Raw genomic sequence first — 12,561 nt, forward strand, 5'->3', positions numbered from 1 at the left:
ATAATGAATGATTGTTGTCCTTAATGTACTATGTTGTCTCTCATCTCCTTTGCTGTCCCTTGGTTATCCCATATTGGTATAGTATTTCACTTTGTTATCTGATATATTGAATTTATTTGTATTTGGATATTTGAAATTTAATAGGGAAGGGGGGAAAACCAAGACGGGTGGGGGTGTGAGGTTGGAGGGAAATGGGTACCAAGACATGTGAAAGGGTATCAATGTACATGAATTAATGCACCTTCTATCTGGCAAATATCATGTAACCCTTTTACTAATTACAATAAAAAAAATTAAAAAAAAAGAAAGATGTAGTGTGTGGGGAGGATGACGGGGTCTAATACATTTCTTCTTAGAAATATACCTCATCTGGTTGCCCTGGATTTTCCTGGCCTTCTTCTTAGAGAAAGGCCTGTTATACTGGATTTGTGGCTTGGCAATGATCAACACGTACATCTTCGAGTAAGACATCCACAACTTCCATGCCTGAGACTCGAGTTTCCTGACCATAGGCAACAGCACAGCAACATCTTTCTTCCTCCTGAGCCACAGGCCAAGTGAGCTGGCTTGAGTTGGTTGTTAGTTACAGTGGCTTGGTTACCAGGGTTCCATATTCTTTTCCATTGTGTGGGAGGCAGGGTCACCTTTCAGGGCCCAATGACCAAAGATATTTGCTCACAGAAGACCTCACCAAAGACATACTGGAGGCTGAATCTCTCCTCCAATCTCACAATATACTTGTGAATGTAGTAAACAGTACACCTTATTTGTCCAATCCCAATGTCTTCCACTAGGCCCAACTACCAGTCTGGTCTCAGGCTCAAGGAGCCTTTCTTGGGTAAGATCCAAACTTAAGGGTCAATATTGCCCTCATCCTTTACAAAACATTTGCTTCACAGTGCCTTCTCTGCCTGCATTTTGCCCCTTGTCGAATTTTTTTTTGTTTTTGCTAGTCTTCGGACTTGACCTCCGAGTGTGAACATTGTTCTTGGGCTTTCTTTAGGCTTTAGCTGTCCCACCGAGCCACAGCAGCACTTGCAGCGTTTTCTATGTATGTGGTAATGAGGAATCAAACCTGAGTCTTTTTGCGTGGTAGCCAAGGACTCTACCACTAGGTCAAACACACAGGGCATCTTGCACATATTTTTGACGTCAATCTACTAGGATATTATTAGGTTTCTGTATCCTAATCAATTTTTTCCTGATGATTAGCTTTGCTGTCATGTGTAAATAATGCAAGAGGGAAAAACACAGAAGAATTAGTGAAATTTAAAAAAAAGCATTACACACATAGATAAGTGTTCATTCTTTGTAGGAGAAAGGATATTTGGATATGATGATGATGACTTTATAATTACTATGTCAGGGTTGAGAGTTTGGCACAGTGGTAGAGTGCTTGCCTAGCATCCATGAAGATCTGGGTTTGATTGCTCAGTATCACATAGATAGAAAATCTAGATGTGGCACTGTGGCTCAACTGGCAGAGGGCTAGACTTGAGAAAAACCGAGGACAGTGCACAAGCCCTGTATTCATGCCCCAAGACTGGCAGAAAGATAAAAGAAAATAAAAATGATGTTTACGAGCTAATTCACTCACAGCATTTGCTTCTGAAATCTTCGCTTCTGCACCTTGTGAAATACCCCTTTCCCTCAACGTAGACAAGAAAAACAGATCCATCCCATGGTCCACTGTGAAGCCACTGGTTGGGCTAAGAGCTAGTCGTGCAGCAACACATAAGTTTTATTGTAATACTTTCCAAACTTTGTACTAAATATGCTACCTACTTACCAACTTAGCTCATTTTCCTTATGCTATACCTTTTCGTCATTACTACAATATTCTTACACTCCTACATTAATCCTCTTGTACCTCCCCTGACCTCTCTCATTATTTTTTTCTATCTCTGGACCTCTGCTCGTCTTTCAACCCTTATACTGTACGGATCTACACTTGATGGCTGTTGAGCAATACTGTATATGTAGGTGGTTAATGATTCTCTAGGCTCAGAGGGATTTAAAGACAATAGAGATTGGATTGAGAGGCTTAATTTTTTGGGTGTAAATCGTTTATCAGTGGTTGTATTAGACTGGTCTGTAAGTGCACAAATAGAAAGAGTGATAATACCAATCAAAACTTGTGAACATCTAGTGTCTGCCAGCTACAGAGGTCTAGGTTGGTTATATCTGAAAAACTATAATCGTATTTAGTAGTAATCTTGCTCCCATTTTCAAATGGGCAGAACAAGAAACTCAAGAGAAATGTCAAATCAAGAAAAACATCCCCCACCCAATGTAAACAGACAATGGAACAGTCACTGGCACGCCTAGAGGAGAGTATTCCAAGTACTAAACAAATGCAATGGATAAACATCAGTAATGGAAAACGTGAAAATATAAAGAAAGAGATAATGGAGGAAGCCATAGCTGAACAAGAGGAAAACATAAACAAGGTGATAAGTGAAAAAGAAGAAGTTTTAAAGGAGGCCATAATAAAAGTTTTTCAAAGAAAGATGGATGAATTCATAGAATCCAGAAGTAAAAACGTGACCAAACTCCAGCAAATGTCCAAAGAAAATAAAGCTACTAAGCTAACCACTCAAAAGGAAATCAAGGAGGTTAAGAAATCCATACATGATCTAAAACAAGAGATGTAAGGCATCAAAAGTGAGCAATTAGAAGCAAGGGAGATGAAAAATACAGTAGATAGCTTTGATAGCAGGTTAGACAATGCAGAGGAGAGAATTTCCGGGGCTGAAGAAAATTTAGGTATTATAGAGAAAGAACAGAAAATGAGTCAATCCAAATCTAGGAAATATGAGAGAGTGCTTCAGGAGGTCCAAGATACAATTAGGAAGCCTAATTTAAGGCTAGCTGGTACTGAGGAGGGCGTGGAGAAAGAGGTCAATGGTATTGGAAATATACTTCAGGGAATCATCTCAGAGAATTTCCCAAATACCCAGAAGGGCAAGCCCATCCAGATACGAGAAGCTTTTACAACCCCAAACAGACCTGACCAGAAAAGAACATCCCACCGCCACATTGTGATCCGAACTGGATCAATAGAAACGAAAGAAAAGATCCTAAAGGCAGCCAGGGAAGAGGGATCAGTAACCTATAAAGGCAAACCAATCAGAATAACCCCAGATTTCTCAGCAGAGACCATGCGAACACGAAGTGACTGGAAGCATATATGTCATTCCCTTAAATCAAATCACTACCAACCAAGAATACTGTAGCCAGCTAATCTCTCATTCATAACTGAGGGAACAATAAAAACATTCCATTCCAGGGAAAAGCTGCAACAATATGTCGAAACAAAACCAACACAACAGAGAATTCTCAAAGATGCTCTATAGAGAGATGAAAACTTTAAAACCCTAAAAAATGAAATTAAAGCAGAACTAAGGAAATGGAAAAAGCTCCCATGCTCCTGGATTGGAAGAATCAACATTGTGAAAATGACAATCTTGCTAAGGGCTATCTACAAATTCAATGCAATACCCATCAACATCCCAATGTCATTCTTTAAAGAAATAGAAGAGGCAATTCAAAATTTCATATGGCCTGATAGCTATGAACAGATCTCTCCTTAGCTACCGCAGTCAGTGGCTGCTCTCCATCTAGGGTTAGAGCACCTGCTCAGCCATCAGGACACCCCATGCCAGGACAGAGGCCTACAATTCAGATGGCAGCACAGGGGTGAAGATGATCTCACCGTAGCCCGAGTTACATGGCTGTCCCTGCATGCAGGACAGGATGAGTTGGGGGAAGATGTTCTTTGTGTTTTTCCACAAAATAAAAGACCCCTTGTAGTCTGTCTTCTTGCATGATACATAATGTTTAATCTCACCTTCTCCACCAAAATCTCACCTTTCTCATTGAGACATAGGTGGCCCTGTTTACTAGCAGCAAAGGCTCAAACGCGCAGTTTCAGGTGTCACCACTGCCTCTGTTACTGGGTAGATCCAACTCTGTCATCGATTCTGAGGTCTGCTCTGGGAGTCTTGGTCACAAGTTGTTCTGTGGCATCTGCTGCCAGCCTGTGACTATTTGCTTCCTTTTCCTCCAGCAGCCTACAACAAGGAATGAAGTTCAGGCGCTGATGCTCTCCTTCATATGCAGGGCAGGATGAGCCCAACCCACCCTCATCTTCCTCTTCCAATTTTTGGGAAAAAATGTGCTGGCAGAAGTCCTCAGGTGTGGGGCATGGCTGATCCACACTTTTAATCCAGGCTGGTCAGGAGGCTGAGATCTGAGTATGGAAGTTCCAAGTCACCTAGAACAGGAAAGTCTGATAGATTCTTACTACCAAAAATAAAAACAGCTGGGAATGGAGTTTGGGCTCAAGTGGTAAAGGGCTAGTCTTGAGTACAAATGCTTAGTGCCCAGGCCCTGAGTTCAGGCTCCAGCACTGCCAACAACCTCACTTTAGTGAGATTTTAGCTTTATCCATGTAGGCACATCTCACTGGAATCTTTGCTGGTAGAGATAGTCTTCATAATTTTGTCTCAAGGTAAAGGTCTTCCTGGAGTAGTAGACAAAAGGTGTCATGGAGAGAGGAGCCCCACTTGCTCCAGGTCTGAAGATGGCACAGGTCAAGCCAGCATGGAGTTGGCACATCAGTCTTTTTCCTAGCACCACCTACCAGTGAATGTCAAATGACATTGATTGTTGTGGGATTGTGTGATTGAAGTGCCCCATTAAGGGCAGTATTAGCACATCCAAACTTGGATACCGGGAATGCTGAAATCTCAAACATAAGATTTCTATTGGCTACAGAATTGCTGGTGTGTCTGTTATTCACTAAAAGTTCAGGTGCAAAGATTCTGAAGCTTGATGCCATGTGTTTATTCCATTTAGTAAAATTATTTTAATGCACTGTATAAGTTAAAACATTTGATAAGAGTCAGGGGTAGTGAAAACATTGTTCTTGAATTCAGGTGTCTGGCAGGGTAATGGGGGGGGTGTTGGTGGCTGGGACTATGAAGCTGGAGCTGCTATCAAACCATGGATCATGTTCCTCTTTGTCTGGGAGAAATGACTCCAAAGATGAAATTTGAATGGTAAGGAAAAGATGATGATGTACTCAGGAAATTTCTCCTAAACAAATGCTCATGTGGAAGTGGGATGGGGGCTGGGCATATCTGAGGCAGAGCTTAAGGGGGCTTCTCATGGCGTTGAGAACGTTCCTTGAGACTTCAGGCATGCAGCAGGGTGTTTTAGATGGCCATTGTGAGATGGATGGAATAAGACTGGAGACAAGATGAATGCTGGGATCCTGCAATGCTCTTGCATGAGTGGCTGGTGGCTCACCTGAAAGAACTAATTATGTCTAAAAAAGAAATCAGGAATTTGTTTTGATTAGATAATACCTGTAATCCGAGGCATATTCAGGATCCTGATCTTAGTATTGTGGTTTAAAACCAACCCAGCAAAGGGAAAAATGCATGAGACTCTTACTCCCAGTTTAGAGCAAGAACAAAGATGGAAGTAGAGCTGTGGCACAAGAGCTAGAATGCTACCTTGAGCAAGGAATAGCTAAGAAAAAGCTCCAGGTCTTGAGTTCAAGGCCAGGAATGAAGGTAAAAAAAGGGAAGTATGTGAGGAAGGGAAATATATAAATGAAAGAGAGAAGGAACTAGAAATTTAAAACTAGAGAATATTTAAAAGTCATCAGTCCTTCTAAGAAAAGTGTTGGAGTATGGGTTCTATATGTGGTGAACTGGAAGCCCAGCAGTGACTTGTTAACCAAAGAGTCACCATGATGAGCAAAGGATAGAAATCTGCATGAGCCTCTTAGCGGATGGAGTCACAGAAGAGAACCTCAGCTCCCATCCCATAGTTAGAAGTATATAGAGATGGGGAAGTTGGCATCACCTTGATGTCATTGTGTCCATGGACACTGGAAGCCATGGCTCTGTGAAAGCACAATGTTCTGGTTACTGAGCTGAGAGGCTGAGGAGAGCCAAGTCCTGGCCATGAAGAAATCAGGGTGGCAGCAGAGCAACTCTGCTGCAGTGTGTGCATGCTTGGCTGTTCTTATTCTGTGGTGGATCAGGCCGGAGCGGGTGGTAGTAACTGTTTTGTGGTCACAAGGCCTTCACCAAGAGCTTCCTCTGGGATCCTCATAAGCTACAGGGTGGCTGGTGGTGGGATGTGTGTGGCGTGGAAGTGACAGAGGGATGGACGCATGGCAAGGTGGGTGAAGATAGGAGAGGAATGATGAGAGCCCAGTTCATTGGTTTCCAAGGTTAATGGGTGGGAGGTAGAGAGGCATGAAGGAGGAAAGATGGAGGCAGGGGAAGGTGGTGACAGAGTGAGGCCATCTGTAGTGCCAGCCTGGCCATCATCTGAAGCCCATAGGCAGCTTTCTGATCCCTCACTTTGTCCTGCTCCTTGTGCAGGGAATGTCACCTGTACCCAGAGCTAGGGGTGGGGAAATGTTAGTAGCACCTGGAGAACCATTGCCCTCTACCTGGGTGATGGGTGGTTATGGCTCCCATGCTGGGTGGCCTGATAGCTATGGAACAGATCTCTCCTTAGCTACCACAGTCAGTGGCTGCTCTCCATCTAGGGTTAGGGCACCTGCTCAGCCATCAGGACACCCCATGCCAGGACAGAGGCCTACAATTCAGATGGCAGCACAGGGTTGAAAATGATCTCACCTTAGCCCTACTTACATGGCTGTCCCTGCATGCAGAACAGGATGAGCTGGGGGAGGATGTTCTCTGTGTTTTTCCACAGCCTATCCCGGCCTCTTCTTGTGTCTGATTAGACCAAGAGAGTACCAGGTTCCCTCTCATAGTCCTGGTTCTTTTTCTTTTACAGTCATGAGGCTTGAACTCAGGTCCTGGGTACTGTCCCTGAGCTATTTTGCTAAAGGTTGATGCTCTACAATTTGAACTATACTGCCATTTCCGGCTTTTCCTTTTCATGTGGATCTCTGATATCTCCAGTGCTGTGTCTGGAGGGAGGCACTCACCCCACAGACAGAGCCACCTCTGCCGTGACTGTGACTGCCCACAACCCTCACACTCACTCCTTGCACACCCCTCGACTCCAGTTTTAGCTCCTCTTGGACTGGGTGTCCAGCCTACCCCTTCCTACACTCACAAAGGGTCTACAATTGTCTTCCCAGGGTCCTTTCTTCTGCCAGCCAGAGTAGAGACTGTGCACATCTTGACGAACACAGAGCTCAAAGCCAAAGGCTGAGATGCAGAAGGGGGTGCCCCGGAAGCTGCACAGGGCCCATGGATCATCCTGTGCATCCCCCAGCCTGTGACTTCCCCCACCCCCTTGGCAGGGAAGCTCCATGCCCACATCCTGATCCCTGGTCCCCTCCAATTCCATTCTCCCTTGGATTTTGCAGACTGTCCAGCATCAGGATCTAAAATTCTATTTATCACTTTATGTCCTTATGACTGATTTGCTACTTTGGCAGGATCTCCCCGTGCCTGGAGAGTGGGCATGTCATGTACTCTCTGTGGAGAAGTTGCCCCAGGAGAAGAAATATGCACTTCATGTGAGTGTTGGAAAGGGCAGGAGGGCTCCCTAGGATCAGAAGCCACAGGAGGGGTGCAGATGGGGGAATGCTAGGGGCCCCAAGGGACAGTGGGAGTTAGGGCACAGTTGGTTCCTTCTGCAGGGTTGACACCGCTTCACAAACCCAACAGAATGAGATTCGCATTACAGATGTCAGAGACAGTGCAGATTGCCAATGGGCGCAGGGGTCACTGTCACCCCCAGATGCTGGCTGCATGCTGGGATGCACGCAGAGATATTTTCAAGATCAGATAATGAGGATGTTGCAGGGTGTAACCATTCTTTTCAGATGGCTCTCTACCTCTCTTGAGCTTCATCTCTATCTTTGGCTTTTTCTTGGCAGTTAACTGGACATGACAGTTTCATGGACTTTCCTTTCTGGACTGGCTTCAAACAGAAGCTATGCACAGTTTTCAAACCATACCCTACTGAAGAAGGGAAGCTTGATCTGGTGCTTAACTGGGTTGCACTTTGGCTCTGTTTGCTATGCCTCACGGGAGGGGGCTCATCATTTGTAGACTAAGATCTCATGACCTTCAAAGCCAAATGATACCTGAAAGTTCAGGGTCCCAGCCTATGTGTTGGGCCTGGGTGAATACATTCTCTGTTATGCTGGGTCATCAACCCATGTTTTAAGCTGGAAGTAGGCAGTGCCACATTTGATAAGAACATCTGCCAGAAATTGTCACCTCATGAAAGCAGATTCTAAATTTGTATTACATTTCCTGTGGTGGAGAAATCCCCTTCAAGTTAGACAGGCTCATATCCACCTGCAGGTCACACTCCTAATGCACCCTTGAGTGTCCTCATGGTATTGGGATCTAAGTTTGTAGGGAATGCTGGTTTAGTCCATGAATTAGCTGGACAAGTGATGACAAACGTGTTGTGGATTAATATGAGAACAATTTAAGAAGCCCTGGAGGAGCATCAACCTGACCCTCTGTGGTGCTATAAATCTGATAGGATGTTCCAGACTGAGAAACAATCACATGGCTTTGTGTTTGGCATCCAGACAAGTGAGTGCATGTCTTAGCTGTCAGCCAATACAGAGGAGGACATGAATAAGTGGGTGGAAAGCATCTGTCAGACCCCTGTCTGGGGGCAGGTGGAGAGAACATAGGAAGGTAGATACCATGGCTGTGGTGGGGCCAAAAAAATGGGTAAAAGAGGCAAAGGAACCAGGTACTGGTAGCTCAAGACTGTCATCCTAGCTACTCAGGAGTTTGAGATCTGAGGATCACAATTCAAAGCCAGCCCAGGACAGAAACTCCATGAGACTCTTATCTGCAATAAACTACTGAATGCAAGAAGCTCAAGCTCAGTGACAGCATCCAGGCCTAGCGTTCAAAACCCAGGACTGGCAGAAAAAAGTATCAAAGGACAAGAAGCTGGCCAAAAGTTAGAGGGACTCTATCTTGACAAACAATACAATGGTAAGTTGCACTCAGAAGACTTGCACAAAATCTGGAAATGCCTGAGACCTATCTATGTATGTTTCCTGTTTGTCTAAATACATATGTTTATGCATTTATATATTAGTATAGAGAGACAGATCAATAGATATGACTATACATATATACATAGACAGACACTTATGGGTGGGTGGTATACTGTGTGAGAGTTTGTGTTTGTGTTTTGTGGATGGCTATCTCTGTTTAGGAAAAATAGAAAATATGTAAATATCTTTAAAAAAACTTGATAAAATATAGAGAGTCATAAGCTCTTGAGGGAATCTGAAATGACAAGATTATTCACAGGCACGTTTATCCTTATGGATTCCTCAGCAAGTTTTAATTTTTTTTATTATTTTCTCTCTTTTTTTGAACCAGTGCTAAGGATTTCGCTCAGGGACCAGGTGCTGCCAATTACTAATTTTCTCATGGTTGGTACAGGAGGAACTGAGCCACAGTTCCACTTTTGCCTTATTTATTCGTGCTTAACTGAAGATAAAGATTTCTATCAGTGACTTTTTCTCAGGGGCTGGATTCTAACGAGGATTCCCAGACCTCAGCCTTCTCTATAGCTACAATTAACAATATGAGAACCCAGCACTGGGTTCCAATGCACAGGGCAAGAAATTGAGTGAATCTCTCAACTCCAACTAGCTATAATAAGCTAGAAGTGAAAGACCAATACCTTTGAGGAAAAGATGTTGAGGGTTATCACACAGGGCCTATGAGTAAGCCCTAAACCCTGTACACATGTGTGCATGCACACATTGGCAGATACACACACACATGCACACACACAATATCTCAGGCAATATTGTATTTTGAATTCATATCCAAAGATTGGATAACAGGATAGCAAGTAATAAAATCTGGTTTTCTTGTCTACATTGAGGGAAAGGGATAAGTCACAAGATGCAGAAGCGAAGAATTCAGAGGAAAATGCTGTGAGTGAATAACTTGTAAAAAGCACATTTCTTTTCTTTCCTTTTCTTTTGTTTTTTCTGCCATTCCTGGGGCTTGAACTCAGGGCCTGAGCACTGCTCTTGGCTTTTCCCAAGTCTAGCCCTCTGCCACTTGAGCCACATTGCCATATGGATTTTATATCTGTGTGATATTAAGGACTCAAACCTAGATCTTCATGGATGCTAGGCAAGCACTCTACCACTGGGTCAAACTCTAAACCCATATAAAGTATTTATAAATAGTCATCATCATATCAAAATATCCTTTCTCCTACAAAGAATGAACACTTATCGATGTCTGTAAGACTTTTTTTATGTCACCAATGCTTCTGTGATTTTCCCACTTGCATTTTTACAGATGACAGCACAGATATTCATCAGGAAGAAAAATAGATTAGGATACAGAAACCTAACAACGTCCTAGTAGATTGAAGTGAAAAATATATGCAAGATGGCCTGGGTGTTTCATCTATTTGTAGAGTGCTTGGCTACCACACAAAAAGACTCAGGTTTGATTCTGCAGTACCATATACATAGAAAACGCTGGAAGTGGTGCTGTGGCTTGGTGTGACAGCTATAGCCTAAAGAAAGCCTAAGAACAATGGTCAGGCTCTGAGGTCAAGTCCCAGGACTAGCAAAAAAAATGTGCAAGAGGCAAAAAGCAAGCTGAGAAGGCACTGTGAAGCAAAATGTCTTGTGAAGGGTAAGGGGAATAGTGACAGTTAAGCTTGGATCTTACCTAAGAAAGGCTCCTTGAGCCTGAGACCAGGCTAGCACTTACGCCTAGTTAATGACTTTGGATTTGAACAAAAAGGTGTGCTGTTTACTACATCCATATGTGAGGTGGGAAGGGAGATTCAGCCTCCAGTATGTCTTTGAGGAGGTCTTCTGTGAGCAAGGAGCTATGGTCATTGGGCCTTGAAAGGTGACCCTACCTCCCTCACAATGGAACAGAATATGGAACCCTGGTAACTAAGCCACTGTATGTGACAACCAGCTCAAGCCAGCTCCCTTGGCCTGTGGCTCAGGAACCAGACAGATGTTGCTGTGCTGTTGCCAAAGGTCAGGAGGCTCGCATCTCAGGCATGAGAGATATGGATGTCTCACTTGAAGAAGTAGATGCTGGATCAGTGCCAAGCCAAAATTCCAGTATATCAGGCATTTCTCTAGGAGGAAAGCCAGGAAACTCCAGGGCAACTCAGATGAGGTATATTGAGAGGAAACCTATTTGAACCCATCAGCCTGCCCACAGACTACAACCTTCTTGTGTGCTTTCAAGTGACTATACTGAGATTAGAGTGTGTCATTTCCAATCTACTCTATTCCAATTCCTCAGTGTGAAGTGTGGTCCCATTCCTACGTTTGAAATATCCACTGTTTTGCCAAATTGTGTGATGGTAAGTCAGCTCAGACTCTGAATGTGCCTTGTAACCTATGGATCCTGGAGGAAGGCCTGTTGGAGATGCTGCTGACAAAGCTGATCCCTGCCTACCAGAAAGGTGATCTCTTTTATGTGGGAAACTTCCTGCACAATTTCAAATAGTGGAGGACAATGTAGTAGTTGCTGGAAATTCTCTTGAAAAAGTGAGTGTTCCCCCTCCAAACCCAGGTTTGCTCACCCCTCCTGGCCAAGTCTTGGAATACTTGGCTCCTCTCTGAGCCTGTTTGGTTCACTGGGGTGTTCACAGGGGAGCTAAGCATGATACAAGTGCACAAACTACTTTATTATGACTGGGACACCATGCCATTTCATTTCCCTCACAAGCTACTGGAGTCTCAACAGTGTGCTTACTGAGAAGTTGGATTTCAGGCATGAGTAAGTGGCTCCCAACTGCAGCCCTCACCTAGGTGACATCCTAGGAAATCCCATTTCCCAGCAAGAAATGAGGTGTCAGAACTAATGGCGGAGGCCTGTGAAATACTGGAGTCAGAGGAAAAGCTGGGGGCTGAATCACTTTTGAGCCATCAGGGATGGATTGTGATAGCTTTGCCTGTTAGAACCTGAAAGCATTTACATTTTGGTGTGTGGTCCAGTGCTGCCACTTGAACCTGAACCCAGGTATAAATGCCATCCCTTTGGTGTTCAAAAATTAGCACTGTACGATTTGTGTCATAGGTCAAGTTCTGGCTTTTTGCTGCCTAATTGAAGACAAGTGCCTTTAGACTTTTACTGACTAAACTGGCTTTCCACTGTGATCTTCAGAGCTCAGCCTGCTGGCTAAGATTAGAGGAATGAGCATTTAGTTCTTTATTTAGAGCATTCACTTATTGATTTATTTAGAGCATTTCCTTAGTTAATTTAAGGTGCGTTTACTTTGGACAGATGCATAGAGGCCTCTCTCAGAAGCTTCTGGAAGTGGGGTGTAAAAGTCATCCTGTTCTCGAGTGTCTCTTACCCCCCTCCCAGCACATAAGTGCACATCTCTGCAGGACAGCCACAGCATTAGAGTCCTGCAAGAAAGGGGCTTTGGTAGAAGGCTCAGGATGGGGAGAGAAGGCTCTCACTTTCCTTGTACCGAATGTGCCCACAGCATCATGTGTTCCATCTATACGATGTGAATGGACTTCTACCCCAGTGATTTCTACGAGTTCAAGAACTGCCACAC

Source organism: Megascapheus bottae, unplaced genomic scaffold, assembly GCF_031878675.1.
Source record: "Megascapheus bottae isolate mThoBot1 unplaced genomic scaffold, mThoBot2.hap1 HAP1_SCAFFOLD_41, whole genome shotgun sequence".
In the NCBI taxonomy this organism is placed as follows: Eukaryota; Metazoa; Chordata; class Mammalia; order Rodentia; family Geomyidae; genus Megascapheus; species Megascapheus bottae.